At 45.9% G+C, this 17815-nt stretch overlaps 1 protein-coding gene across 10 annotated transcripts in view; it reads right to left on the bottom strand.

The window, feature by feature from the left end:
* LOC139276702 (bis(5'-adenosyl)-triphosphatase-like) overlaps positions 1-17815 on the bottom strand; it is a 1572769-nt gene that overhangs the window by 1182890 nt on the left and 372064 nt on the right. The window contains exon 1 of one of the 10 annotated variants that reach the window (XM_070894669.1): positions 333-554. The exons of 8 other annotated variants lie outside the window; for them this stretch is intronic. The gene's annotated coding sequence lies outside the window, so the exon portion shown is untranslated. Of the gene's footprint in view, positions 1-332; positions 555-17815 lie in introns of those variants that run through there. One more of the 10 variants, XM_070894673.1, reaches the window with a different exon arrangement.

Genomic DNA, 17815 nt, shown 5'->3' with positions numbered 1-17815 from the left:
GGCAACAGTGGCGGCTGGAACTGCAGGAGAGGAGGCTACAGTGGCGGCTGGAACTGCAGGAGAGGAGGCTACAGTGGCGGCTGGAACTGCAGGAGAGGAGGCTACAGTGGCGGCCGAAACAGAGGAGGCTACAGCGGCAGCAGGTATGACCCGGGAGAACGCAACAAGTTTCATTTCTAAGATCTTTTCAGACGGGCTTCTTTCTCCACACACATAATCGCACAATCGATCCAGCCTCCTTAAAAGCTTGCACTGCTTTGCTATGTGTTAGTTCCCCAACATCTACAATAACTACCCGAAGGACACAATCATTCCACCGCAGTCCCTCCTACCATGGTTGTTGTAATGAGAGGGCTCGGATCATCACCAGCGTGCGGATTATCGGTGCTACCTGCAATGCTGGAGCCGAGGCCAGAATTTCCCACCCCCTTCAAGAGTGATTTTATACTTTCTTTCTTCTTTGTCAGTGAGCTCAAGATGGCGGCGGCGGCCTCGTGGCAGCAGTGCTTGGCAGACAAAGGCCAGCAGAGCGACTAAAATGGCGGAGCCCAAGGAAAGCCTCATGGGAACCACAAGATGGCGTCTTAAAAAGGCAATGCACCCGGGAGTCTTAAAAGGGCCCCACACCACTGGTGGTCCCCACAAGGAAACTTTTGTAAGGCAAGAGCAAGTCTAGAGGAGTAATGAGACTGGTATGGTGACGGGTGTGGATAAGAGTTACATTTTTTTTGTGTTGATGCTGGTTGGCTACTGTGTTTAAAAAGGTGAAACGAAGGATATGAAAGATTTACAATGCTAAATGGGTACTGTGTTTAAATATGATGGACACGAATGATTTACGAAAAGAGTCATATCACGGGGTAAAGTAAAAGGGTTAACGGACCCATGACAAATATGCAAGGGTTCAGCGAGTGCAGATGAACCGCTAAGGCGACTACTAAGCACAGAGGCAACGCATCAGTTGCGATACCCTGTCTCAGCGCAGCCCAGTAAAAAGGGGGCAGTATACCACCACCGTACCTTACCCAGTGGAGCTGGGATTAAACAACTGTTCAGTGCACCTGTAATCTTCTGTAATGTACCGTCTATGTATACCTGTTTTCTGTTGGAGGTTATACCCGTGCGAGGACTGCAAACACCACATGCTTGCACCTAATAATCTCTGCATGGGATGGTCATGGACACACACTCACTAATCCACCAGGACGAACAAGGCCGAGGTTACCGGCAATGGCTTTTGGAACTGTCGGGCGGGGGGGAGCGGGTGGAAGTGAAATGTGTATTGTCCAGGTACATTAAATGTATAACATAAGTACAATGGTGCACCACAGAGGGCGCTGTGGTGGGAGATCTGAAAGTACCTGCAAGAGGCAGTATAAAAGGTTGCCCACCACACCTGAGAGGCACTCTGGAGCTGAACAATAAAGGACCAAGGTCACCGCAGTTATTACAACACCAGACCGTGTGGAATCAGTGATTTGTGTGCTACATACATCACAGATTAATTCAAGAAATTCAGCTGATTCCAATTGAGTGATGACGTGGCTATCTGCTCCCCGGCCTTCTTAAAGCGCAGGTTTTGCAGGTATATCCTCAGCATTGGGAGTTTGTCTTTCATGTTTCTGACAGTACATAATGGCTAATGCAAGAGCTTCAAGGAGAGTCAGCCAGCTGCAGAAATTGAAACCCTCGTTCAAGCTGTGGAGGGAAGGAGGCACGTATTTTTTTTTCACAGGAAGACCCAGTCGGGAGGTGTTCGTGAATGCCTGGAGAGAGGTAGCTGTCGAGGACCTCAGTTCATGACTGGACTGCCACCCAATGCCGCAAAAGGTTTAATGATATCACTCAAATGGTGAAAGTGAGCACATGTTCCCCCAACTCCTGACCTTCCATCTCTCAGCCTCTCCCTCATCTCTTATTTTCCACCTTCACTTTATAGTTAGTGAAGCACCATTTGAGTGCTGAGGCATCTATATCTACGTGTGCATATTCACAATTGAGGGTCCCTTTTATTTGAGAGTTACACTTGCATGTAATGGAGCAACACATGCATTAATTGCCAATGTGTCATTACACTGCTACTCACCAACACTCCTTTGCTTTGCAGTCCAAGGTGTCACATAACCATTTGGAGCAAGAGAGGACTGGTGGGGCCGAGGCTGATATCCAGCAGCTCACTGACATCGAAGACAGATGCTTCGGTTAATCGGCTTACATGTAGTCTGCTCAGTGGCCGCAGGCAATGTGGATCCTGCTGGGCGCCACATCGGTAAGTGAATGCCATCTGTCCCTGAATGTTCAAACGCCTATCAGTCAATTGGTGATGAATGTGTGCAAGTTGCTTGCTGGATGGTACAATGTGCTACCTCACCCTCACGGAACCCTTATCCCATTTATGCTTGCAGATGATACCCCGAGTGTGAGCCAGAGTCAGACCGACATCCTTGAGCCAAGTGGAGAGATTGGCAACATATCTGATGAGGGCGACACTGCTGCGAGCACTGCATCACTGCTTCCTACACTTCCATGCGCCAGATCCTGGGAGTATGCGGTCGTTGCAGTTAGATTTAGGAAAGGGGTCTGCTCTGGGTGATGCACCGGAGCCCAGCGGGCTGCAGCATGGTGAAGGGCAAAGGGAACCTCGGGTGCCAGCTCTCCGGAGGGCGAGTTCGCACGTGACTTTTGCTGGAGAGGATTCAGATAAGCATCTCAATGTGGCTGCCTTTGAAAAAAGGGTAGAGGCCATGCATTCGCAGATGTTGGAGGCAATAGCAAGGGTGCCAGAGTGCCTCTCGCAAGTGGTCAGGAGCGTGGATGAGTCTGCCTCTCACATTGTGGACAACTCGGTGTACACCATGGAGCCCATCAAGGCTAGTGCGCATACAATGGTGGATCCAGCTGTGATGACGCCTGTCGTGGGCAATGTGGCAACTGCCATTACAGCACAGGCGGAAGGGAACCAATGTCTCAGTGCTGTATTGAAGAGAATGGCCGCTGGCCTGGAAGCTCAGAATGCTCTCATTGCGCCGTCTTATTGCGCCGGGCCATTGGAGCAGGATCCTGATGTGCTCTCTTACGATCACAGCAGTTCTGAGTCGAGCCCTCCCACTCCGTCATTGCTGCCAACCATAGCTTGCCCCCAGCCAACCCAGACTAATGGGGTGGAGGCTGATGCGGCCCAGCCCTTCCAGGGCTGAGTTGATCCTAGAAGGACATCTGTAGCTTCCACAGTTCAAACACAGCAGCCTTCCCACAGCCATGATGCAGCCACAGGGGAGGCACTGCGGCATAGTTGTAGAATAGGTCGGCGTAAGAGCGGTTATAAGGAACTGCACAAGGGTGTTAATTGATAATGTTGATTTTTTTTTGCAAATTATTGTGTTATAAATCTTTCTTTTGATTTTGAATATCTGTGCAGGTCTCTCATTTCAGTGTGGGGAATAATGTGCGAAAGGGCTCATTGACCTTCATCTGTGCATCTCCATGGGCAAACCAAAGTGTGGATGAACGCAGCAGAAACGAGTAGCAATGAGACAGTCTTGGACTTCCCTTGCAGGGTCCGGATGGCGTCACCGATCCCTACGTGGCCGCTGAGCTGCCTCCTGCTCCTCCTCCTGCGTGTCGTGCCCCTGCGCCTCCTCCTCCTGGTCCTCCTCAGATGGTACTACTTCTTCGTCCTCCAATGGCTGTGCCCTCATGATTGCCAGGTTGTGAAGCATGCAGCAGACGACGTCGACTAGGGATACCCGCTCAGGCGAGTACTGCAGCACTCTTCCAGGCATCGGAACCTGTGTTTAAGGATTCCGATGGTCTGCTCAATGATGCACCTGGTGGCCGAATAACACTCATTGTACGATTGCTGCGTAGCAGTCGTGGGGTGGCGAAGGGGAGTCAGCAGCCAAGTGCAGAGTGGATGTCCCTTGTCTCCTAGGAACCAGCCACAATCTTGATTTGGGGCAGCAAACACACGTGGCACACCGGTCTGCCACAGGATGAAAGCATCGTGACTGCTGCCAGGATATCGGGCATCAACTGCAGTTGTGGTCGCACACCAGCTGGATATTGAAGGAGTGGTATCCCTTGCGGTTACGGAACATCTCGGGATTGTTATGCGGTGCCCTAAATGGCACATGGGTGCAGACTATGGAGCCCTGAACCCTGGGGAAGCCCGCTATACTGAAGAATCCAGTGTGCCACTGCTTCTCCCTGGTCATTGGAAAGGATATGTAGTCTCTTCCTCCTCTTATAAAGAGCACCTGTCACCTGACGGACAGAGCATTGCGCGGCAAATTGTGAGATGTTAGAGATGTCTGCTGTTGCAGCTTGAAAAGATCCAGTGGCATAGGAATTCAGGGCAATGATGACCTTTGATGCCACTGATAGAGCTGTCCCTCAACCTTGTTTGAGGCTGCAGGAGATTACACAGCTCCGTTACCACATCTTTGCGGAATCGCAGTCTCTGGAGACACTGGTCATCAGTGAGATCCATGCAGGAGAACAGTTGTTGGAAGACCCTTAGACAATAGGGCCTTCTGCCACCATGTCTGTGTAGGCGCCTTCCTCTGGAAGCTGCTCATTGCCTTCTCCCTCCTGCTGATGTTGGTCCTCACCCTCTGTATCCTGGTGCTTGCGAACTTGTGGCTCCTGTTGATCCTGCCTTCTCTCCATCACCCTCACTCTCTGGTGCTTGGGGTCTGCGCCCCTGACCCTCCTCCTGGCGGCATGGCCTTCTTGAGGTCCTTCCCGATGCACCTCTCTGTATTAGGATGCCATCTCCATGGCCTTCTACATCTTGCTGACCCATGTCATCTGGGTCCCTTGGCCGCTGCCTCCCCATCCGTTGCAGCCGGCGCCACCTTCTTCTGCGTGCCTCCCTGCCGCACACAGTGTGGAGGAAGCATTCCACTGCCAGCACTGAGCCCATTTTTTAAACCTGTTCAAACAGTGTTCTCTCTTGCTGACTATGAAAAGGCAGGCCCACTAATGCACAATTCCGTTCTCAGAGACCCAACTTTCAATACTTGAAACCGTCAAAGTAAATTTGGCCGACAACAATGGTGGGAGCCGCAGCGTACCTTTAAATCCCACTGACGCTCTTCATCCCACACTGTGCTCCATCCCACAAACCTGTCATTAGTCCCGACAAGCGGCCATTAAGCAGATTTAAGGGCAATTTGACGACTGGGGCGGGGCCAAGGTAGTGCGCGGTTTGATGACGTCGTTATTGACGCATACGCAGGAGCAGGGCGATGACGTACACCTCCAGAAAAAACACCGAGGGAAATGTCGCGAGCGTCGGACACTCTGCGCCGACCGGGCAGTCAGTCTGCACCGACACGTGGCCACCTCTTTCAGGCAGCCACGGCTCTTAAAGAAAGGGATAATTTCAGCCCCAACAACTTTCTATGATAGGTCAACAAGAGGCAATCATTCAATTCAAGTGCGTTATGAAATACCAGTATTTATATATGCCTCAAAGTGCCTCAACTGCAATAATGTGATTGAGAAGCAAAGAAATGTACTTAACTTATAAAATTCCATGAGAATGATGAGCAGCTCGGCCAGGAATGCAACACGTTGTGCGTGAGGCAACCAATACTCAAAGTTTGGATGTCTGAACACTAACTTCTAAATAATATCCAGAACTATCACATATTGTAGGACTGTATGGAAATACATTGTAGCGACAATGTTTGGATAACAACCAAGGAGAACTACTTAAATTGACTGACACAGGGAACCTTAAAACAAACTACACAAAGCACACTATAAAAGCAATCTTCTTCCAGCTCTTGAATGAAAACAGACACATAACTCACATTTTATAACGTAAAAGTAAAATCAGCCTGAAGCTGCTTCTCCTACAAGGGGATAAAGCCAGTTATAAAATAAGAACTGGGATCCCATAAACACTTCAAATTAGCAATACAAAATTCAGCTTGTCCACGCTGCAGAGAGAACAATGTCATACTAAACACAACATCAATATTACACGGGTAATAATCCTGAGCTTTGTAGACTTTGCAAGGTTATCCCAGTGGTTGGTGAACTAACCCACTGTGCCACCAAAAAATGAAATGCAGTCTGGACTCTCGGAAAGGACATCCCAGAGAATGGCTCTGCTCAACCTTATTAATGGTAGCGGAGAGAAAGAAAGTCAGGTGGAAAAATAAGTTTGAAAGAAAGAATACATTTTCATTGGGAGATTAAAAGCTATATAGTGTTAAGAAACTGAACTACCATGACTTTCATAATTTCACAAACAGTAAATGCAATGAAATTCCTAACATATTTACTGCACCATAAAAACATGTATGATTTCCAGCCCGTCCAATATTGAAATGATGATGATGAGGTAAAGTCCCTTACATCATATGAAAATTCAATAAATGAGCACATTTACAAATTATGGAAGTGACAAATTAATGCACAGCATATTTATAGACACCAGGCCAAGCAGCCTTCATTACCAGGAGGCCCGCTTGATGAACAACGCAACACCAGCACTGGGAAATCGGCTTGTTTAATTGCTGGGAAAATCTCGACTTAAGGCTCTTCACCATTTCTTAAGTAATTATCTCTCCATCTGAAGTTTGTTGTAAAATTAAACATACTATGGTTTAGTGGTAGCACTTTTGCCTCTGGATTAAAAGGTTGTGGGTTCAAATCCCACTCCTAAGACTTGAGTGCATAATCTCGGCTGATATTTCAGCGCAGAACTGAGGGACTGCTGCACTGTCAGAGGTGCCGTCTTTCGGATGAGACCTTAAACCGATGCCCTGTCTGCCCTCCCAGGTGGATGTAAAAGATCTCGTGAAACTATTTGAATAAAAACAGGAGAGATCTTCTGGTCAATATTTATCCCCCAACCAACATCACTCAAACAGATTATTTGGTCATTATTTCATTGCTAATTGTGGGACCTTGCATTGCATAAATTGGCTGCTGCGTCTCCTGTAATTCAAAAGTAATTCATTGGCTGTAAAGAATTTAGGGATGCCCTGGGATTGTGAAAAGTGTTTTATATATATGCAAGATCTTTCTTTCTCTTTCTTGCATCTCGTTTTAATTCTATCGCTCGGAACACAAGACCTGTGAGTGGAGCAAGTGATCTGGATATCTAAGTGGCATGGGATCAGCCACATGACAAAAGTCAAAAGGGGATGGATTGAAGTCATGTTCCTGTCAACTAGTAACCTGAATGGGAAAATTCAGTGCCTGGGAAAGACTATGGTATTAATGTGGCTAAGGTTGGGTGCATAGGTCTGGGTGTCAGGCTGTGAAATGGATGACCAAACGCAAAATACGAATAAGTAAAAAATGGCTGCCATTTAAGTTCTTATAGTCTGTCATGTCATGTTGTTAGCATAGTCTGTTATTGGGATTAAATTGCTCTCTGCTAAGCACATGAGATGACATCGGTCAGCAATATTAAGGGGCTCACTACAGTATCGCTAACAGACTGGTGAATATTATGCACACACAAATAAATACAATTATTTTTCATATGTGGAAAAAGTTGATCATTTCATGATTTACAGTACAGAAGATCAAAGCTTTTATTTATCTGGACATTATATATTTTCACAAAGTTTTCATTGTGTTTTTGCCATCTCTATGGGCCCGAAATTGGTCATTACATAAGGTCCGCCCATTTCTCGGTGGTATGCCGGCGATGCGTCCTTTCAAACCGCCGGAATACCGCCGAGACCAAAGAGCGCAATTTTGGTTGATGTTTTTTTGGTGGTATGCCGGCAGTATGCGAGTGAAGTGCAGCGGGTGGTAACATTGTAGTCGATCCAGATTGACTTTCTTTTCGATGGATGGTGCGGCACTGAATGGCGCAGGCGCGATTCTTTTCCCCCGTTTTTTTCAGAGAAGCTTTTTACCTGCGATTTCGGGGGTCAGGGGTCACCCACACATGCGCAGCGAGTTGAAGTCGAGGGAGAGAGTGAGAAGGAGCTGCAAGCTAGTCGAGGGTTCGCTGGTTTAATAACAGATTGCAGAGTAAAAAAAATATTCATAACAAATAATAATTATACAGTTTGAACAATGACATATTTTACAAATCAAAAATCATAACAACATAAATATAATGGAAATGTTTAAAAAAAAGTCGAAGCGCAGGAACATCGAAAAGGACGATTTTGAGGGCACCCACCTTCGATGAGACGGTGTTACCTGCCCTTCTCGAGAATATTACAGAGAGGTACTCCGACCTAATGAAGGGTGGTTGTGGAAAGCCCCCCCCAAAGGAGTACAATAGGATATGGGACGAGATCGAAGAGGCTGTCTCCTCCACAAATAACATGGTACGTACCAGGGAAAGGTGCCGTAACAGGTAGAACGACCTGGTGAGGGTCGTAAGAGGAAGTAATGATTTTATTTATGCACCCCCATGTGCCATGTACCATGTAAATGTAGGTTCAGTGTCACATGGATGATGTTACTTATCTTAAGGTTACAGCGATGTATTCGTGCTTTCAGGCAATGACAAGAGGATCAACGCAGTGTTTTAGTAATGTGCGTGTGTCTGCGATGTTAAATGGATTGAAGATTTTTACTTTCATTTACTTCACTTTCTGCAGAAAAAGACATCTGCAATAGCAGCCGATCAGCCGTGTACGGGGGGGGAGGACCTACAATCTAAGAGCCATTGACAGAAATAGAGATCCGTGCCCTGTCTCTGGTTGGGGATAGCAACCATGCCACCACCGGCATTGGAACTGACCCACTCACACAGGATGGTTACCAGCAAGGGCAGACATCGACAACGAGGTTCACCGCCTCCAGTGCACCAATGCAGCCTTCAGCCGCCTGAGGAAGAGTGTGTTCGAAGAACAGGCCCTCAAATCTGGCACCAAGCTTATGGTCTACAGGGCTGTAGTGATACCCGCCCTTCTGTATGGCTCAGAGACGTGGACCATATACAGCAGACACTTCAAAGCGCTGGAGAAGTACCACCAGCGCTGCCTCCGCAAGATCCTGCAAATCCCGTGAGGACAGACGCATCAATATCAGGCCAACATCCTCAGCATCGAAGCACTGACCACACTCGACAAGCTCAGTTGGGCTGGCCACATTGTCCGCATGCCAGACATGACTCCCAAAGCAAGCATTCTACTCAGAACTCCTACACGGCAAGCGAGCCCCAGGTGGGCAGAGGAAACATTTCAAGGACACCCTCAAAACCTCCTTGATAAAGTGCAATATCCCCACCGACACCTGGGATTCACTGGCCAAAAACCGCCTTAAGTGGAGGAAGAGCATCTGGGAGGGTGCTGAGCACCTCGAGTCTCGTTGTCGAGAGCATGCAGAAAACAAGGCAACGGAAAGAGCGTGCGGCAAACCAGACTCCTCACCCACCCTTTCCTCCAACAACTGTCTGTCCCACCTGCGACAGAGACTGTAATTCCGTACTGGACTGTTGTTACCTGAGAACTCACTTTTTGGAGTGGAATCATGTCTTCCTCGATTTCGAGGGACTGCCTATGATGATGATGGTAAGTTGAATACAATCCAGTTTGTGTTGCAGTCCTGTCATGAACTATAATGTTGGCCTCATGTAATGTAATGTAAGCTTATTGCACTGTAATGTTGGCCTCAAGTGATGTACTGCATTGTTAGGGGCATGTAACGCATTGCAGATATGTATTGTCTGTCTGCGATATGTAATGCAGTAATGCAGCAGTGGTGAACATTTAAGTATGACTGCGCTAAGTCACTGTACTATGTACTCATGTAACCCTGACCCCTTTTCTGGTGCCAAGCATTTTTAAATATTGTTTTGTACTTCCAGACTCAGACGATTCAGACCACATCTCCACAGAGAGACCCACTGCCTCCACCTCTGGCGTCACCCAGCCCTCTCCCGACCACCACTGGCAGAGATGATGAAGACGAAGAGGAAGAGCCGCTGATCCTGGAGCCAATGGAGGTGGAGGTGAGGGTGGAGACGGAGGAGGATACACCAGTTCCATGTGGGCCAGCTGGAACATCCTCCACCACCGAGTCTATATTCAGGGGATTTACCCATGACTCCTCGGATTCTGCGCAGCAATGCACCCCTAGTGTTGTAGCACCTTTGCCGCAGCAACGGAGGTTGGTGCAGAAAAGGTCGGTTGCTGCACGACAGATAGGCGTGTACCAGGACATGGTGTGTCTGTCACAGGCCAGTATTGACATAGGTTGAGAGCTGCTCAAGGCCATGGCTACGATAGCCGCAAACATCGCGGCTCTATCATACGGCAGTCGGAGGATATGTCGGGTCTGATCACCGCAATGGAGCGAACCGCCGACTCCGTCAATGCGATGCGGCGACGGGATCGGGACATGGCGCGGAATCGGATGAGGTACTGCACGCTGGCTTGGTACCACCATGAGGAGGTCCGGGCTCAGGGGCAGTGGGAAACGGAAGGGCGGAAATAAGAAAGGGGGGCAATGGTCCCAAGGGTGGTGTAGCACACGGTTGAGGTCGTGGTCGAGGACAGTAAAGGGTTTTTTGTTGTACCTGTTCATTTAATAATTGAAGTTTGATTTTTAAAAGATTATTCCAGTTGTTAAAGTTTTGATAAAGTTGTTACAGTTGTTTTATATTTATAAATTTTTCAATGTTTTAAAATTGTTGTATATTTTTTACATAACTGTTTGAATTGAATTTAAGCACTCTCTTGTACAGTGTCAAACTTGTGGAGTAACAGTCATCGGGGTCCCAAAACGCAGCTCTCCACATTCAAGCAAAGCATTCATTTATGAGCTGCTGACGTAACAATTTTGCAGTGGCATACGCTCCGCGTGCCCTCCACTTCTCCTTCTCCGTCTCCTGCACTCTCTCCTCAGGTGGTCCCGCAGTCCCCTGTGGTAATTCCTGTACCCGCATGATTGCTAAATTATGCAACATGCAGCACACCACTGTAACATGAGCAACCTGCTCAGGGTGGTAATGCAGCCTGCCTCCCGAGTGGTCCAAGCATCGAAAACGCTGATTCAGCACTCCAATTGTCTTTTCAATTATGTTACATGTGGCTATATGGATCTTATTATATCGTTGCTCGGCTTCTGTCTGAGAGTTCCACAGGGGGGTCAAGAGCCAGGTGGCGAGGCCGTACCCTTTGTCCCCCAGCATCCAGCATTTATCTTGAGGCTCCAACTTCAACAGGGCAGACACAGTGCTCTCACCCAAGATGTGCACATCATGGATGCTCCCTGGAAAGTTGCCATTCACTGCCATTATGCATTGTGTATGGTTGCATCTGAGCTGCACATTGAGGGAGTGAAATCCCTTACGGTTTTGGTACACTTCCGCCTCCTGTAATGGTGCTCGCAGGGCAATACGGGTACAGTCAACAGCACCGTGCACCTTGGGGAAGCTGGCAATGCGTGCAAATCCCAAAGCCCTGTCACTCTGTGCCTCCCTGTCATTGGGAAGTTTATAAATTCCATCCGGCGAGCATACAGTGCTTCGGTTACCTGTCGAATGAGTAACGTACTGAGAAATGCAGCATATGTCCCCAGCTGATGCCTGAAAAGAGCCACATGCATAAAAGGAAAGTGCCGCAGTCACCTTCATCTCGACAGAGAGTGCAGTAATGTTGGAGGTACTGGGCTGCAGATCTGCCTTAATGAGCTGGCAAATCTCAGTGATCACCTCTTTTTGGAAGCGCATCCTTCAAACACACTGTCGATCTGTCAGGTCCAAGTATAAGCGCTTCTCCCTGAAAATCCTTTGTGGGTAAGGCCTCCTCCTCATCAGTGTGCGATCTCCTTTATTACTCTGATAACTCTGCTCAATAAACGTTCTCAAATCTGGATCCTGTATTAGACAGGTAGTCAGCAATACAGGCTGAGATAGTACAGGCCCAATTCTTTTTAAATCTCCAGAATATTTTCAATGAAAAAAATATAACTAAATTCCTTTGATCTTAATAATTTACTCAGTACCAATAAAAAACCTTTTCCCACTGTAAATCACACTTTAAAGTCACTGTTCACCTCAGAAATACAGAGGTGCTGGTTTAGCTGACTGTTCCCGATTTCAAACTGGCAGCTCCGAGCACTACTGCCCATTCCCGCCCACTTAACATCACATAAAACCACCTTTGCCAGGACGGTATGCAGCTCCGGTGGTATGTCGGCGGTATGCGATGAAAATCGGACTTTTTGGGTGGTGCGGGTGGTTCTGCATGGTGAACAGTGCGCCGAGCGGTATGTAGGTGTTTTTTCACCAAAATTGTATTTTTGGGCGGTAAGTGGGCGGTATGTCGATGAATTTCAGACCCTATATGGTTAGAGTCCTAAACCTAAAATTTTCCAGTTTATGTCCAATATTCAAAGTTAATGACATGTAATAATTACTTGACAATATTAAAAACGCCCTAAATCAAAGAATAACTGCAGATAATCCATGGCAACTTCAATAAATTTTCAATCTGAAAATTGTTACTATTTCAAATGTATTAATAATACATTTAGTAGGAATCTCTGTGCATATCTCAGCACAATATATTTATTCAGCTAAAATAGCAGTTTATTAGAATTTAATCTTCAATTTCTTGCAGCCATCTAAAATTTTACCTTTATTGAAAAAGAAGCTGCAGACCAGATGTATCATATTTGAGATTATTTCATTTTTTTTGGTTCAGTATTATAATTCCCTCTGCCCCTTTTACATTCAAGCAGGGCTGAAGGTTTCTCTATGGTTGTGGCATTGCATTATATCAGACAATAGATCAAGCACAATCTTCTTTTCCTAATAGGAAAACAGGAACAGACTAAGAAGGACTATGAGGAACACAGACAGGTTTAGAATACATGTATGTAAATGCACAAAGTGTAGTGAATAAGGTTGGTGAGCTACAAGCACAATTAGCTGTGTGAGACTATGATGTAATGCCAATAATGGAAACATGGCTTAAAAATAGTGAGAACTGGGTGCTTAATATTCACGGATACAAAGTATTCAGCAAAGATAGGGAAGGAAAAAAGGGAGGTGGGGTGGCAGTACTGATTAGGGAAGACATTGTAGTGTTGGAAAGAGACGATGTCCTTGAGGGGGCAAGGACAGAATCTAATTGGTTAGAGTTGAGAAGCAAAAAGGATATGATCACACGATTGGGGGTATTCTATAAGCCTCCAAATAGTGAGAGAGAGATAGAGGAGCAAATCTACAGGGAAATCACAGAAATGTGCAAGAACTATAGAGTGGTGAAATTGGGGGACTTTAATTACCCAAATATCGATTGGGATAATGTTAGAGTAAAGGCAAAGGAGGGGGAGGAATTTCTGAAACATGTTCAGGAGAACTTCCTTGACTAGTATGTTCTCGGCCCAACTACAAAGGAGGCATTGCTGGTTCTGGTGCTGGGGAATGAGGTGGGTCAAGTGGACCAAGTGTCTGTGGGAGAACGCTTGGGTAAGAGTGATCATTATATCATAAGGTTTAGATTAGTAATGGAGAAGAGCAAGGTACAATCTAAAGTGGAACTTCTAAATTGGAAGAGGGCTAACTTCAATGGGATGAGATGGGATCTAGCAAGGGTAAAATGGAACCAAAGATTGATAGGTAAAACTGTAACAGAACAATGGGTGATCTTAAAGGAGGCAATGTTTCAAGTACAGGCTAGGTACATTCCAACAAGAGGATGACGAGGGAGATAGACATATGATGAAACAAAAAAGAGGGTGTTTGATGCAAGTCAGGTGAACCAGGACAAATACAATAAGTTGAGAGAAGTGAAGAGGAAAAGAAAGAATATGAGAATAGAATGGCAGTTAACATAAAAGGAAACCCAAAATCTTATACCGGCATGTAAATAGTAAGCGGATAGTAATAGGTGGGGTGGGGCCTATTAGGGACAAAAAAGGTGATATTTGCTTCGAGGCACAGGGTAAGGCTAGAATACTTACTGAGTACTTTGCATCGGTGTTTACCAAGGAAGAGGATGCTGACAAAAGCGGAGTTGGTAGAGGTAATGGATGGGGTGGGTGAAAATTGATAGGCATGTACTGAAAAGACTGGATATGCTTAGGGTGGATAAGTTGCCTGGTCCGAATGGCTTGCATCCCAGGTTGCTATGGAAGGGCTTGACATAATCTTTCAATCTTCCCTCGGTTCCTCGGGAATGGTAGCATAGTAGATAAGTTACTGGACTACTAATCCAGAGACCTGAACTAATGATCCAGAGATGCGAGTTCAGATCCCACCACGGTAGCTGTGGAATTTAAAACAAAAAATTTGGAATGAAAAGCTAGTGTCAGGAATGGTGACCATGAAATTATCTGATTGTTGTAAAAACCCAATTGGTTCACTAATATTCTTCAGGGAAGGAAATCTGCGATCCTTTCCTGATCTGGTCGAGATGTCACTCCACACCCACAGCAATGTGGTTAACTCTTAACTGCCCTCTGAAATGGCCTAGTAAGCCACTCAGTTGTAAAAAAAACACCACAAGAAAGAAGAAGAAAACCAGATGGACCATTCAGCATTGACCTCGGCAATGGCTACGGACCCAGCGTAGTCGACCCTGCAATGTCCTCCTCACCAATATCTGGGGACACATGTGCCAAAATTGTCCCACAGACTAGTAAAGCAACAGCCGACATAGTCACAGAGTATAGGAGCACGGAGATCTTACTGCAGTTGTACAGGGCCTTGGTGAGGCCTCACCTGGAATATTGTGTTCAGTTTTGGTCTCCTAATCTGAGGAAGGACGTTCTTGCTTTTGAGGGAGTGCAGCGAAGGTTCAACAGACTTATTCCAGGGATGGCTGGACTGTCATATGAGGAGAGACTGGATCAACTGGGCCTTTATTCACTGGAGCTTAGAAGGATGAGAGGGGATCTTATACAAACGTATAAGATTCTGACGGGACTGGACAGGTTAGATGCAGGAAGAATGTTCCCAATGTTGGAGAAGTCCAGAACCAGGGGACACAGTCTAAGGATAAGGGGTAAGCCATTTAGGACCGAGATGAGGAGAAACTTCTTCACTCAGAGAGTTGTTAACCTGTGGAATTCCCTGCCGCAGAGAGTTGTTGATGCCAGTTCATTGGATATATTCAAGAGGGAGTTAGATATGGCCCTTACGTCTAAGGGGATCAAGGGGTATGGAGAGAAAGCAGGAAAGGGGTACTGAGGGAATGATCAGCCATGATCTTATTGAATGGCGGTGCAGGCTCGAAGGGCTGAATGGCCTACTCCTGCACCTATTTTCTATGTTTCTATGTCATACTCACAGAACCATAGCTTTCAGCCAATGTCTCAAACTCCTCCATCACCATCACATGGTATGTTAGTCAGAGCAGAAACCAGGAAATAGTGGGGGCTTGTAAAAAGGGAACAACAATAATCATGGGTGATTTTAACCTCCATACTGATTGGACAAATCAAATTGGTCAGGGTAGCCTTGAGGAAGAGTTCATAGAGTGCGTAAGGGATGGGTTCCTTGAGCAGTATGTAACTGAACCAACTAGGGGATAGGCTATCTTGGATCTGGTCTTAGGTAATGAGACAGGATTAATAAACAAAGTCCTCGTAAAGGATCCCATCGGAATGAGTGATCATAGCATGATTGAATTCCAAATTCAGATGGAGGTGAGAAAGTTGGATCTCTAACCAGCGTACTAAGCTAAAATAAAGGAGACTATGAAGGTATGAGGGCAGAGTTGGCTAAAGTGGACTGGGAAAATAGATTAAAGTGTAGAACAGTTGATGAACAGTGGTGTAAATTTAAGGAGATATTTCACAAGTCTCAAGAAAAATATATTCCAGTGAGGAGGAAAGGGTGTAAGAGAAAAGTTCCGTGGCTAATTAAAGAAATAAAGGGCATACAAAGTGGTCAAAACTAGTGGGAGGACAGAAGGTTGGGAAGCTTTTAAGAGCCAGAAAAGAATGACTAAAAAAATGATTAAGAAAGGGAAGATAGACTATGAAAGTAAACTAGCACAAAATATAAAAACAGATAGCAAGAGTTTCGATAGGTACAAAAAAAGGAAAAGAGTGGCTAAAGTAAATGTTGGTCCCTTAGAGGACGAGACCGGGGAATTAATAATGGGGAACATTGAGATGGCAGAAACTCTGAACAAATATTTTGTATCAGTCTTTACAGTAGAGGACACTAACAATATCTCAACAGTGGATAGTCAAGGGGCGATAGCGGGGGGGTAGGAACTTAACACAATCACAATCACTAAGGAGGTGGTACTCAGTAAGAAAATGGAACTAAAGGCAGATAAATCCACTGGACCTGATGGCTTGCATCCTAGGGTCTTAGGAGAAGTAGCGGAAGGGATAGTGGGGATGCACTGGTCGTAATTTACCAAAATTCCCTGGATTCTGGGGAGGTCCCAGCAGATTGGAAAACTGCAAATGTAATGCTCCTATTTAAAAAAGGAGGCCGACAAAAAGCAGGAAACTATAGACCAATTAGCCTAACATCTGTGGTTGGGAAAATGTTGGAGTCCATTATTAAAGAAGTAGTAGCAGGACATTTGGAAAAGCATAATTCGGTCAGGCAGAGTCAGCATGGATTTATGCAGGGGAAGTCATGTTTGACAAATTTCCTGGAATTCTTTGAGGATGCAACGAACAGGATGGCTAAAGAGAAACCAGTGGATGTGGTGTATTTGGACTTCCAGAAGACATTTGACAAAGTGCCACATAAAAGGTTACTGCACAAGATAAAAGTTCACAGGGTTGGGGGTAATATATTAACATGGATAGAGAATTGGCTAACTAACAGAAAACAGAGAGTTGGGATAAATGGTTCATTCACGGGTTGGCAATCAGTAACTAGTGGGGTGCCGCAGGGATCAGTGCTGGGACCCTAACTATTTATAATCTATATTAACGACTTGGAAGAGGGGACCGAGTGTAACGTAGCCAAGTTTGTTGACGATACAAAGATGGGAGGGAAAAGCAATGTTGTGAGGAGGACACGGAAAAACTGCAAAAGGACATAGACAGGCTAAGTGAGTGGGCAAAAATTTGGCAGATGGAGTATAATGTTGGAAAGTATGAGGTCATGCACTTTGGCAAAAAAAAATCAAAGAGCAAGTTATTATTTAAATGGAGAAAGATTGCAAAGTGCTGCAGTACAGAGGGACCTGGGAGTACTTGTGCATGAAACACAAAAGGTTAGTACGCAGGTACAGCAAGTGATCAGGAAGGCCAATGGAATCTTGGCCTTTATTGCAAAGGGGATGGAGTATAAAAGCAGGGAAGTCTTGCTACAGTTATACAGGATATGGTGAGGCCACACCTGGAGTACTGTGTGCAGTTTTGGTTTCCAGATTTACGAAAGAATATACTTGCTTTGGAGGCAGTTCAGAGAAGGTTCACTAGGTTGATTCCGGAAATGAGGGGGTTGTCCTATGAGGAAAGGTTGAGTCGGTTGGCCCTCTACTCATTGGAATTCAGAAGATTGAGAGGTGACCTTATCGAAAAGTATAAGATTATGAGGGGGCTTGACAAATGCAGAGAAAATGTTTCCACTGATGGGGGAGACGAGAACCAGGCGGCATTATCTTAGAATAAGGGGCCGTCCATTTAAAACTGAGACGAGGAGAAATTTCTTCTCTCAGAGGGTTGTAAATCTGTGGAATTCGCTGCCTCAGAGAGCTGTGGAAGCTGGGACATTGAATAAATTTAAGACAGAGATAGACAGTTTCTTAACTGATAAGGGAATAAAGGGCTATGGGGAGCGTCAGGGAAGTGGACCTGAGTCCATGATCGGATCAGCCAAGATCGTATAAAATGTCGGAGCAGGCTAAGGGGCCATATGGCCTACTCCTGCTCCTATTTCTTCTGTTCTTATGTT

Source organism: Pristiophorus japonicus, chromosome 12 (assembly GCF_044704955.1).
Source record: "Pristiophorus japonicus isolate sPriJap1 chromosome 12, sPriJap1.hap1, whole genome shotgun sequence".
NCBI lineage: Eukaryota > Metazoa > Chordata > Chondrichthyes > Pristiophoridae > Pristiophorus > Pristiophorus japonicus.
This window is presented reverse-complemented; position numbering and strand designations above follow the sequence as displayed.